The following is a 13,742-nucleotide window of genomic DNA, read 5'->3' as shown; positions in this document are numbered from 1 at the left end:
ATCTAATAATTCTCAGAGCCTGAATTAAACAACAAAAAAGTCAAATTACACCTGTAGAGGCTGTACATTCCTCCCATAGTTGTGAAAGTCCACATTTCAAGTCACGGAAAACAGATGAGCCTCAGTAAGCTGTGCCTGCTCACCAGACATCATGAATCATGAACTGACTTTGTATGTTAAAATCTAGAAAGCTTCCGGTGGGAATTTGATGAATTGGGAGCACCAGTGTGTGAGTAGCCTTCATTTATATTGTAAATGCTGACCAATGATATGCAAATAATGCCTAGAGATAATTTTCATGAAAACACTTCAGATAGATTTTATATGCAAACATTCAGTTAATGAATTTATTTAGTAAGCATCTTATGTTGATTAGTCCAAGGTCATGTGGATTCAAATTCTATTATAGATGAGCTAGCCAGATTGACTATGTCAGACTGTCATCCTTTAGTTAGCAGGACTAAGTAAGATCAATAAGTAACACTTGTTAGAAAATATGAGTCAAAGCATAGAGTTAAATTTTGTAATTACTAAATTACAAAGACAAATGCCTTGCATCTGCTGGCACTCATGTGAAAGCAATTTTCTCATAGAATCTGTGGCCTTTGAAGTCAGATGACTTATGTATAAACTAGAGCAGTGTTTCCCAACCTTCTCTCATGATGAGAATCACCTGGTGGAGTTGTTAAAACACAGATTCCTGAATCCCAACTAAGAAGTGCTAAACTAGAATTTTTGGGAACATATAGGTAAAATTGCATACCTAACTTAGTGCTCTGTATATAAAATCTGTCTTAGAGCACTAGTTAAGTATACAATTTTACCTATATGTTCCCAAAAATTCTAGTTTAGCACTTCTTAGTTGGGATTCAGGAATCTGTGTTTTAACAACTCCACCAGGTGATTCTCATCATGAGAGAAGGTTGGGAAACACTGAACTAGAGGCCCAATGCATGAAATATGTGCATGGGTAGGGTCCGTAGGCCTGGCCAGCGATCAGGGCCAATTGGGCCTTCCTCCCCCTGGCTGCCAGTTGCCTGCCAGAGCCTTCCTTCGTTCCACACCACAACCTGGTGGTCAGGGCACATCATAGCAAGCAGTCGAACTGCTGAGGAGACAATTTGCATATTAGCCTTTTATTATATAGGATACAACTTCTATCTCTGTATCCCAGGTGTCCTGGGTACAGTTGCTGATCCTTCCTTAGATTCAGAGTCCTCATCTGTAAATTCGTAGAATTATGTCTATATAATCAGAATGTGATAAGAATTAAACATATTATAGTATTTTCGACCAGAACATATGTGTCACAAAGAATTCCAAAAGACTACCTTGAAGAACTATTTTATTTTTATTTTTTAAAATATATTTTTATTGATTTTATAGAGGAAGAGAGAAAAAGAGATATATCAATGGTGAGAGAGAATTGTTGATTGGCTGCCTCCTGCAAGCTCACCTCTGAGGATGGAGTGCACAACCCAGATATGTGCCCTTGACCAGAATGGGACCCAGGACCCAGTCTGCAGGCTGACACTCTATCCACTGAGCCAAACCAGCTAGGGCCTAAAGAAATGTTTCATAATAATTGAAAGAATGTATTTGTGGTTTTAAGTTATTTGTATCATACTCTTTTTGCTTTCTATTTTTATATATTCAGAAATATTGAATATATTGTAGATAAAGTGGACTGTTAATATCGCCCATTCCTAACCAGTTAGAAGTATTTTCCTTTGGAACCTAACTAGGGTTTTACCATCAGCCAATAGACATACTGTAGTTAGCTAACCACAATTTAGGAGGAAGTGATTATCTATTTTACAAACATAAGACAAATCCTATTATAGGGCATTATCTAAATAAGTAAAGTGAAGTTTTTTCTTCTTTAAAAGCTTCCTGAGTGTTTACTAAATGGAGTCTAAGAGGTATTCATAGAAGGTTATCTCTGGAGACATAAATGCTTCCCTTGTATTTGGTCAATCTATAAGAAACTTTATCACTCTTCAACCTGCTTAGCTCTGTAAAATAATGAATACAAAATGTTGATACATATCATTCCCTTTCTTAAGAGACAAATTGGAAAAACAAATATAACACAAAACAAGGGAAGTACAACATAAACAAGTGCCCTGTTATATAATATAGGGTCTCAGATTGGTAGAGTTCATTGAGTACCAAAGCCAAATTTTAAAAAAGCACTTGAGTTCTACCTTAAAGGATGGGTACTTTACTATCTTTAAAAAGTTATCTTCTCTCTCATTTTGGGGACTCTTTATGAGTACGATGATGATTTTATTTAAAATCATCCAATTTTTATAATTCATTTATTAAAGTTTGATATTGGATTTGAAATGAAAATAGTATAGTTAAAAAAGCATTCCTGACATTTCCGTGTTTACTACTTGTCAAATGATTACTCTGCAAATGAAAAATTGTAAGAAAGGAAGGGTTTCCAGGATAAAACTATTTATATTTTCATACTTAGCATCAGACAATATCCAGGGGAAAAATGTGACTACAAATGTACTTCACCAGCCACTTTTAACTAATACATATGGAATAGGTCAAAACCAGCGAACAAAGTTTACTTTTTCATTATATGCTGATAACATTCACGCTTCCTATTTTTCATGTGAGCTAAGGGATATTCAGAAAATGAATAAAAGGCAACTGGATAAAACACTCTATAATTTGATTATTTTTATTGGTACATTTGCATGCCTCGTATAAGTATCTCCCTTTGTGATCTTAAATACTTGAATATTCTCCTGAGAATTGTGCAACTAGACCTTTCATTAGAATGTATTTACACTACTTTTCCTTGAGGTCATAAAGACATTGCATTTTGAGATCTATGACAGAGGAAAAAAAGCACAACTTCTGTCTAATTTAAGCCAGTTTTTTTATTTTGAATATAGTTTCTTAAGTTTAAAATTGACTATCTCTACAACGTCCTTAGGGGTACATGACTTGATATATATCTATATCTATAACTACATATATATATATATATATATATATATATATATATATATATATATTAGAGGCCCAATGCATGAAATGAAATTTGTGCATTGGTGGGGGTGTCCCTCATTCAGCCTGCACCCTCTCTAATCTGAAATCCTGAGGGGGATTTTCAACTGCCTATTTAGGCCCGATCATGGGGCCAGGAATCAAACATCCCTCTCACAATCCAGGAGCCAGCAATCCTGCCTGCCTGATTGCCCCGAAACCACTCCCCTGCCAGCCCGATCACTCCCAACTGCCCTCCCCTGCCGGCTCAGTCACCCCCAACAACCATCCCCTGCCATCCTGATTGCCCCTAACTGCCCTCCCCTTTCTGTCTGATCACCCCCTCCCCTGCTGTCCTGGTCACCCCTAACTGCCCTGCCCTGCCATCCTGGTTACCCCTAACTGCCCTCCCACAACTGCCCTCCCTTCCCTACAGGCCTGGTCCCCCCCAACTGCCCTCCCTGCTGGCCTGGTCACCCCTAACTGTCCTCCCCTGCACACCTAGTTGTCCCTAACTGCCCTCCTCTGCTGGTCTGGTCACACCTAACTGCCCTCCCTTGCCAGTCTGGTCACCCCTAACTGCCATCCCCTGCAGGCCTGGTTACCCCTAACTACCCTCCCCTGCAGGCCTGGTCACCCACAATTGCCCTCCCCTGCAGGCCTGATTGCCCACAACTGCCCTCCCATGCTAGCCATCTTGTGGTGGCCATCTTGTGTGAGGTCATGATGGTCAATTTGCATATTACCTCTTTATTGTATAGGATATTTACTCCCTAAAATTGTATAGTATCCTCTTTGTGGTGGTTTTTTGTTGTTGTTGTTGTTGTTGTTTTACCTCTTTTCTCTCATTTCCACATTTATGGTGGCATTTATATTTAACTTTATTTCACTATGACTCTAATATCTTATACCTAATTCTATTCTTTATAGCTAGAAAAATGAAAGAGGTGGGTTATGGATGCTGTCATTATTATTTTCCTTTCCTGTATATCACTTCCTAAAACAAGAATTCATAGAGAGAAAAAAGGCAGGCAAGGAGAAAAAGGAATTGTTGTCCCTACCATTATTTTAAAAGTAGTACAAGCTCTTTTGAGGATCTATTCATAAAACTAAGATAATTCATTCTGTTAGATGGTTTCTATAATATTGTGTTCTTTATTATTACAATGGTCCTCATATTTGCAAAAAGTTGTTCAATTTTTGTTGTTTTTGAAATGAAAACTAGAAAGGCAGGGCTTGTGTTACAACATTCATGATTATATACCTAGCATCTAGCATCTGTGCTAAGTAATATTTTTGCATGTAATAATTAATAATGAAAAACAACACATGATTCAGACATGATCCATACCCTTACGACCCTCAAAATCAGCATCTAGTAGAGAAGGAGATATAGAAAAACATTGGAATATGATTAATCAAATGCTGTGCTAGAATATTGACAATGTGATATGGCACCAAAGAAGTGGAATTCTGTATGTCTCTGTGACAGTCAAGGATAAATATGCAAAGTAGCAGAAGTTTACCTTGAGTAAGAGAAGTTCAACTAGAACATTGGAGGAAGTATGAAAGCAGAGCCGTTTAGGCAATGGAAAATACAACTAACTTGTATTGCTGTCAGGTTAGGTAAATGAGAGGAAAATCATAAAATCAGAGAACAACCCTCTGGTATGTTGAAAAAATGAATTGCTTGACATATTTAGGAATTAGTTTTTATTCTATAGCTTTAGGGCATCACTAAAAACATTTAAGCAAAGAAATGATGTTCATAGACTTCCAATGAGGAAAGATTTCTAGGATCATTGAGATTTGATCACTTTTATCTGTCATTTACCATTCTGTGATTAAAATATTATGAGTTGATAAGTTGTTTTCAAAATAAGACTACTCTTGTTTTACTCTTAGGATTGAAACTCATAAATTTTTTAAACTGTCAAATTGAGGGTTTTTGATGAGTGCCTTCAAAAGAAATACAAGAAGTTATGACAATAACTCCACACTAGTTTAGTTATTGTCTAACAGGGAGTCAGAAATGTGCCTCAGGAAGTGGTTAGTTGCTATACATATTAAATGCTTCTTGATATAAATATAATTATTAGATAAAGATAAAATAAAGATCTAGATATGGTTTGAATTCATAAGAAATGACTGAAGATAAAATTGCAAATATGCATGACCAATTACTTAGAACTTAAAAATATCTCATTTTATGCATGTATTCATTCAACAAATATTTTCCTACTGTGTGACAAGTGTTATACTAAGAAAGAAGATACAGTGCCTGCCTTTATGGAATTTTCATTCTATTAGGATAATCAGCATTAATCAAGTAATTACAGAAATTATTTTTTAGTTACTTATTAAGTTATCTGGAGGAATAGAGCAATGATGATATGTTATTGTAAAACAGCATTATTGACTGAATAAAACATAAAATTGGAAATATAGAGAAATAAAATTGAATTTGAAATGTAAATATAAAATTTTTTTAGCACTTTCTAAAAACAAATATGGGAAAGAAAGTGCCCCGAGAGCTAATAAAACCTATCTTCTGCAGTGGAAAAGGCTCCAAGAAAATTTAGTCTGGCTCCAACTTTATTAGAAAATTGTATCATGAAAAGGATGGTAAAAAAAAAAAAAGATAAAGCTCTAAAAGCATCCAAATTTGCTATGTATTTAGGGCACTCATCTCAAAATAAAAAGACAGGGAGCCATATTTTAAAATGTAACATTGCTAGAACATTGTAGTAATGGAATAGAATAATGTAATCCTATCTAATAAATAGGGGATATGCAAATTGACCATCATGCCATCACAAAAATGGCAGTGCCCACAGTGGAGGCCAAGTTCCTGTAACAAACCTTAAGAAGCAATCACCAGGGACCTGAGGCTGCATGGCACTGGGCTAGGGCAGGGGATTTGAGATTGTGACCCCTGCCAAGTGGGCTTCACAGGGGACCTGAGACTGTGTTCCCTGCCCTGGCACCAGGCTGGGGGACCTCAGGCTGTTACCCTCAACCCTATGCTGGGCCAGGGGATGTCAGGCCATGCTCCCCACCCAGCAGGGATTAATGGGGGACCTCAGGCCACATCCCCTGCCTGGCAGGGCTTGACAGGGAACCTCAAAGCATGCTCCCCACCCCAGCCCAGGCTGAAGGACTTCAGGACATGCCCACCTCACTGGTGCTGGACTGGGGGACCTAAGGCCATGCCTCCTGCTACGGCATCAGGCTGGGGAACCTGAGTGTGCATCTGGGGACCTGAGGCTGTGCCCCCCAACCAGAGGGGATTGATGAAGGACCTGAGGCTGTACCCCCTGTACGGTGGGGCTTGATGGAAATGGGGCCAGAAGGTTCTGGATCTTATGTGATTTGAGGCACACACAGGAGGGCAGGGATTTGACTCTGGGTCCTGTGGTGTGCCCCAGATTCTGACAGGAGGAAGATTTTCATATATATATTTTACTAATTTTCTTTCGTCTCTATTATAGAGAAAGGGCAAATAGCAATATTAAAACATTTCCTCTAATTAATTCCCTTTTAATGTGCATGAATTTAGTGTACTGGGCCACTAGTATTAAATAATAATATAACAATGTAAGAATTGAAGATGATGGTTCCAGCAGACATACTCAGGTCTTAGAGCTAGTAGGTCTTTTACATATGAAGGTACTGACCAAAAGAAATCACTAACTATTGATATAAATACAAATAATTTATAAATGTATTTAACCATTTAACCTATTATAGATGGTAAATAATAGATACATAAACTAAATCTGCTTATGGACTCTTTATTTAATTTAATTTAATAACATGAGAAAATGTCCAATATCAGAAGTTCTACTTTGACATATTTTGGTTATATCATAATTAATATATTATACTTTATTCAATATCTCATTCAAAAAGCTTTTGTTGAATGATTAATGTGTGATAGGCAACATGTTAGATGTTGAATGAAATAATGTAATAGATAATTATTACCTATAACTGACATGTAGCCTAGCTTTAAGGGCTTCAAGTTTTAAGTAAATGTTTTAGAAACATTTATTAGATTCAATTTTTTGAGAGAAGATAAATATTTAAGAAATTATTAAAGTTTTTGAGGCCAGTCTTAGTGAATTTGGTATAGTCTCATACCTATAAGACATGTAAATTACCATATTTTAGAAAGTTCACAATATCTTGAAGTATGAGGAACTAGAAGAAACCTAAAATTATGAGTAGTCTCTTTCATAGAAATATCTTCCCATCCCCAAAGAGAACAATTAATTCTGTGTCATACACAGAATATCCTATCATTACAATGATATCAATAACTATCCTAACATATAAAATCCACGGTCAGTAATATCCAAAATGACCAAAGGCTCAACAAATTGGCGGTCAGTGCTGGGTTGCTGTGTTGACCCAGCACTGACTGCCACTGCTGCAGGCACCCTGACCCAGCACTGACTGCCAAGGGGGCTGCAAATCAGGTCCCAAGAGAGGTCTGGAGAGAGAAGCAGGGTCTGATTCATAGCCTCTGTGGCAGCTGTTGATCAGCACTTGCCTCTCTCTTTCTCTCTGGGCCTGACCAGCAGCTGCGCCTCTGTTTCCCTTTCTGATCAGGCCCATTGATTGGCCTGGAGATGCTGACTGGCTTAGAAACTGACGAATCAGAACCAAATTTAGGTGAAGTGTGAAGGCAGAACCTAAGGTGGGAGGTGAGGAAGGGTTTTAAGGGCAACAGCTGTTTGATGTAAGGTATAAGAAAGCAGTTCAATGTTTTAATGACCGGTTTGGCAGTATAGGGCATATGGCTGGCTATCAGTCCAGATATAGGGATTATGTATTTTTGTCTGCCAAGAGCATCTCCTCCTGATTAAAAAGCCCCTCTCCCCTACCCTGATTTAAGCAATCTTATCCTACATAATCTATCTATACTACTAAAAGGGTAATATGCTAATTAGACTGGGTCAACTGGCCATCTTCTGGATGTCTGACTTCCTTTGTGACAAAGAGGCTGAGGCAGAGGATGTTAAAGGTGATCAGGCTGGCGGGAGAGGGCAGTTTGGGGCAATCAGACAGGCAGGAAGGTGAGCAGTTAGGAGCCAGTGGTCCCAGATTGTGAGACCGGTGGGATCAGGCCTAAACCTGCATTCAGATATGCCCCAAGAGGTCCCCTATTGGAGAAGGTGCAGACTGGGCTGAGAGGAACCCCCTTGCAGGCATGACTTTCATACACTGGGTCACTAATGAAATATAAAACAAAGAAAACTAAAGTTCTTTAGAAGGTGGAAAAAGATGATTATGAAAAACAGCAATACTTACATAAAATTTTAACAATATATTTAAAGGATATGGATGCTATTAGAAGGAACAAAGGGTTGTGCAATTAAATTTTTAATTGGTTTCAGCAATTTTGGTATACAAATATATTTAAGTAACTTTTATAACTCTTATCTTCCCGAAGTATCTTTAAAAGCGACTTCAAAGCCAGGCGTGATGACCTGTTTTAAGGCAATCAGTATGATGTGAATTCTTATGAGTTGATGTTTCATGAAGCATATGGAGTTATAGAGGATGAAGAACATAGAAAATTTTAACTTAATGATCTTTAATAATGTGTGAATTCAAAGTCAGAGTGGAAGATGTCTAGGCAAGGATCAGCAGGAAGATCTAAAGAGGAATTATTCCCCCCCCCCCCCCCCAAGAGAACTCATGTGGTAACAGTAGTAATTATCGTTATTGAAGGCAGTGCTTTTTAAATCAAGTAATTTATGGAAACTTTAAAATATGCAAAGGAAGCAATTATTTCCCCCAAAATAAATTTAAGCATTTTATACCAGTTTTGTTTCTTCTTTTACTTTTATTCCTACAATGGAGATTTGTAAGTCTTTATTTTGATTGTGTATAATTTGAATTTTCAAGAGATGTATTTGATATGGAGTATTCTTCAAGCTTATATGACCAAGAAATCATTTAAAAATGAGACACAGATGTACATTTCCCATAAAGAGAAGAGTGTGGGGAAAACCCAGTTTTAGAAACACTGGTGTATAATGGGTTTTAGAAAAATATATTTATAGAAAGCATGAATGATCTTGTTTCTTATCTTTGCAATTCATTATTTAAAACATGCAGAAGCCTGATTTTAAAAAATAAAATTGACAGGATAGATGGGAGATTGCCAGTATATGTGATTTTAGTATAATTCACTAAAGAATGATAAGTATTAGACCACTTGCTGTGCAACCTTTAAAGAAAAGCTTTTAATCAATCAATAAGTGTTCCCAAGGATTAAATGTAATGCTGACCTCATTTACTTTGTAATTTCTGTATTATCTAGATGTATGGAAATAGGACAAAAACGTTAGTATATACTTAAAATTGTTAGTTTGTAAAGAGTATAAAAAAGATAATCAAATAAGCATATCAATGTATTGTGTTTAGTAGGCTTAGTTTAGAACTAAGAATGCATAATAGCCATAGCTGGTTTCACTCAGTGGATAGGGTGTTGGCAGGTGGACTGAAGGGCCTTGGTTTCAATTCTGGTCCAGGGCACATGCTCAGGTTTCCAGCAGAATCCCCAATGCGGGGTATGCAGGAGGCAGCTGATCAGTGGTTCTCTCTCATCATTGATGCTTCAGTCTCTCCTCTCCCTTTCAATCTAAAATCAATAAATGTGTGTGTGTGTGTGTGTGTTTGTGTATGTGTGTGTGTGTTTGAGAAATAATTTATTTTAAAAATAATGCATAATAATATGGGCCTTCTAGTCCACAAGTAAACACTTTAGGATGGTAGAAATGAGGGGGAGGAAGGGGGAGGGGGCTAGGAGAGGAGAGAACAAAGGGAGGGGGGAAAGAAAGCTCTGAAATATTTGGTGAGATTTGTATTAATTGTGTACAATAATAACAATTTATTTTTCTAAGAAATCCTTTAAAAATGAGACCAAGTTGTTTTCCAAGTTGTAGGCCCCTATGCCTCCTTTGAGTTCTCATTTTGAACCCTAGGTTATGTGCATCTGACATCTCAAGGGGCTTCATTATGCAGTAATCATATGAAGGTCTCTCTCCCTCCCTCCCTCCCTTCCTCCCTCCTTCCCTCCCTCTCTTTAGCTGTGAGGGGTTTTTGGCTTATCCTGTATGATGTTTTTTTAAAAAATGATTTATTCATCAACATTGAATGAGGGAATTTTAGACAAAATATTTCATGCAATTGCACAAAAGACATTTAAATACCCGACAATTCTGTGTTGAAATTCCCACAGACTTTTAATAAAACTGGAACTGAAAATTATCTTTCTACATTGGATGTTGCAGTGTTCCAGGTATTTTTGCCTAACCTCCTTCTTCACTCAGTCATGGTGATCTGTCTGCCCTCTTAGCATTTGTGAATTGACTGCTAGGTGTGTAATATATGTTATGATGGGCATATTTAGAATTTCCTTGGTAGTTTTCTAATTGAACTTGTGAAAATGCACACACACACATACACACACACACCCCTGGAAGCAGCCTTACTGTGTGAAAACCCAGCTTCTCTCAGTTGCCTGTTAGGGCTGCCTCAGTTCTTAGTTCTTTGCTTGCTAGCATCTGGACTGAGGCTGAGCTGTAACTTGGGCGAAACACATAAGCTCTATCTGACTAATGGCTGTTCGCTTTATTAGAGCTAAGCGCATGGCTGTTCATGTCACAAGGATGATGAAAGATGCTTTTGTCTTTGATCTCAATATGTCCTTGAGATTTTTGAATTACATGAGATTTCAGTCCGTGTTTGACTTCAACTAGTATCTATATAGAAATGCCTTCCAAAGAACATCAAATATTGTACCAAAGAATTAATACTTCATTGTTGAATTCTTATTTCTTTTTAAGGCCTGGTGGGGGGCAGGTGCCAGTGGGAGGAGTCAATGGGGAAAAAAGTGACATCTGTAATACTTTCAGCAATAAAGATGAATAAATAAAAAAAGATAAAAATATTACTTAAACTAGTAGTAAAGGACAGAATCACAAAACATGACAATACTTTACTGTCAATGCTTCCCCTGCTATAACTGAAATATTTATGTTCTAATCATAGGAAAGAATAACACTTTTTATTTATTTTTTTTAGGAAAGCTGTGAAAAATGTTATATAGAAACCATGTACTTAACCATATCTAAACAAGACGGTTTTAATTCATAGTTTTTAAAAACATGTGAGAGAGCTCAATTATATTATTCCATCCTGATAAAAACCTCAAAATGAGGTATATTAACATTGTAGCATTGATTCAAATGCAATGCCATTTCCTCATTATTACATTTACACTGGGAAACAGGTGTGGCAAGGTTTACCAGGAATGGGAAGTGTTTATATATACAATAAGTGCTGGGAATAAGAAGCTCAGTTAGAGAGAGCAAAATTTACCCACCATTTCTTAAAAAAGAAATGGATGCTTTTATTTATCTGTGCCTTATTTTGAGAATTCAGTGATGAATATTATATTTGAAGATATTAGAATAAACATCCCAATGCAGGTCAGTGTATAGGGTGAGTTGGCAACAAAACAATATTCTTTCAGTATCTCTCAGAATGAGAAATATGCTGGATCAAAACATTACTTAGCTGAATCAAGAATTTTTCATATTTGAAAGTTTACTTATCAAGTCATTATCCACCAAAATGTTGCTTATAATTGTACTTCCAGAAAGGAAACCACATTTTATACTAGCCACATATGGCCCTTTTTGCCAGTACTATCAGCACAAAATTTGTTTGAGATGCTGTATTGAAATTGAAAGGTATATTTGATAAACTACAGTTCTGCTTAGAATGAGTTTCCCCCCTCAGTCAGATATTTACTTTGCAAGAAATATACATGGTTAATAAGTATGATAATTTAGAGTAAATGTGATTTTAAAGCTGGTGCTAGACTAGAATTAGTGAATTAAACGAGATGATTTTAATTCATGATTTTAAAAACATGTGAGAGAGGCCAATAGCTCCAGGCTGTCACTCTTATATTATGTTAGTGGTGCCTCAATCATATTGTACTCCTTGTCATCGGAAACATTTGTTGAGAGCCTATGATGTGAGAAAAGATTGAGAATTAGGATAAACTATACAGATGATAAATATATAGATACATAGATACGTTGATACATATATGATAGTTTGATAGTTCCTCTATTCCATAGAATTTTAATCTACTTAGGAAAAGAGGTCACATCTTGAACGGTAGGTAGTAATAATACTAGGTGACCTAAGCTAAGTGTCCAGTGAGTGATCAACGTCGGAAATTTTGCAGGCTGGAGTAGTATTATAATTCCTTGATATTTGAAGTGACGGAAGGGCAGAATTTAAAATGAACATTCCCGCCGAAACCAGTTTGGCTCAATGGATAGAGCTTTGGCTTGGGAACTGAAGGAACCCGGGTTCGATTCTGGTCAAGGGCATGTACCTTAGTTGCGGGCATATCCCCAGTAGGGGGTGTGCAAGAGGCAGCTGATCGATGACTCTCTCTCATTGATGTTTCTAGCTCTCCATCTCTCTCCCTTCCTCTCTGTACAAAATCAATAAAATATATTTTAAAAAATAAAATAAAATGAACATTCCCATCAGAGTAGTATTTGAAAGAGCACAGGAAAGAAACTGAGAAGCAGGATTTCCCCTGCTGTAACTGAAATATTTGAGTTCTAATCATAGGAAAGAATAACACATTTTTTTTAGGAAAGCTGTGAAAAACGTTATATAGAAACCATGTACTTAAACATTTCTTCTGAGTAGGTTTAAGAATTAGGTGGGGGTTTTTAATAGCTATTTCTTTATATCTATCAGGCTGCATTTGGTAGATTTTCACTTTAACTTTTTTAAGAGGCTACCTATTTCCTATGATTTTCCTTGTTTTTCTTTTAACTAGCATATTCTTGCTAAATGAATAATGTTGAATTAGTCTATTATTCAACATAGAATAATAAATAATAAATAATATTATTTATTCAACAATAAATAATAAATTTATTCAATAATAAATAATATTATTTATTCAACATTAATAAATAATGTTGAACCTTTTCAACATTATTTATTATGTTGAAATAATAAATAATATATAACATAGTCAAATAAAAATAAAAACAATGTATATAGTAGTATCACTTTTAAGGCAGAAAAATTTCCTGACCTGGTTTGTGATCATTCTTAGCAGAAATAAAGCTTTAGGTATAGTTGTAGGTATATTTAAATCAAATCAAAATCACAGCAACATTGACTGCAAACTGAAATTAGTATTTTTCTGTAGCAGATTAAACTTTAGAAAGAGGCTATTGCTGGGTGGTTGAAAGCAGTAAGACCAATCCCTTGGGACAGATATTAAAAGATGTAAGTAGTCCCAGCTGATTTGGCTCAGTGGATAGAGCATTGGCCTGTAGACTTAAGGGTCCCAGGTTCTATTCCAGTCAAAGGCATGTACCTTGGTTGTGGGCTCGATCCCCAGCAGGGGGCGTGCAGAAGGCAGCAGGTCCATGTTTCTTTGTCATTGATGTTTTTAACTCTTTATTCCTCTCCTTTCCTCTCTGTAAAAATCAATTAGATATATATTATTCTATGACTCTTGGAAACCAATTAGAAAAATTATTGTTTATCACATAGTAGCTAATACGGGTAAATATCTACCCCCATCAGCAAAAAATGCTAAACTTTATTTATATTATTGCCTCCACTGAAATGAACATTTCCTCCTAAAGCATAAAACAACAACTAAA

General features: G+C 36.4%; 1 protein-coding gene across 7 annotated transcripts in view; it reads left to right on the top strand.

Annotated features, from left to right (window-relative positions):
• The window catches only part of GRIK2 (glutamate ionotropic receptor kainate type subunit 2), a 534,217-nt gene that overhangs the window by 501,912 nt on the left and 18,563 nt on the right, over positions 1-13,742 (top strand). The gene's annotated exons all lie outside the window — the stretch shown is intronic.

Source organism: Pipistrellus kuhlii, unplaced genomic scaffold (genome assembly GCF_014108245.1).
Source record: "Pipistrellus kuhlii isolate mPipKuh1 unplaced genomic scaffold, mPipKuh1.p scaffold_m20_p_5, whole genome shotgun sequence".
Taxonomy (NCBI): Eukaryota; Metazoa; Chordata; class Mammalia; order Chiroptera; family Vespertilionidae; genus Pipistrellus; species Pipistrellus kuhlii.
The sequence above is the reverse complement of the archived record's forward strand: the minus strand, read 5'-3'. Positions and strand labels throughout refer to the sequence as shown.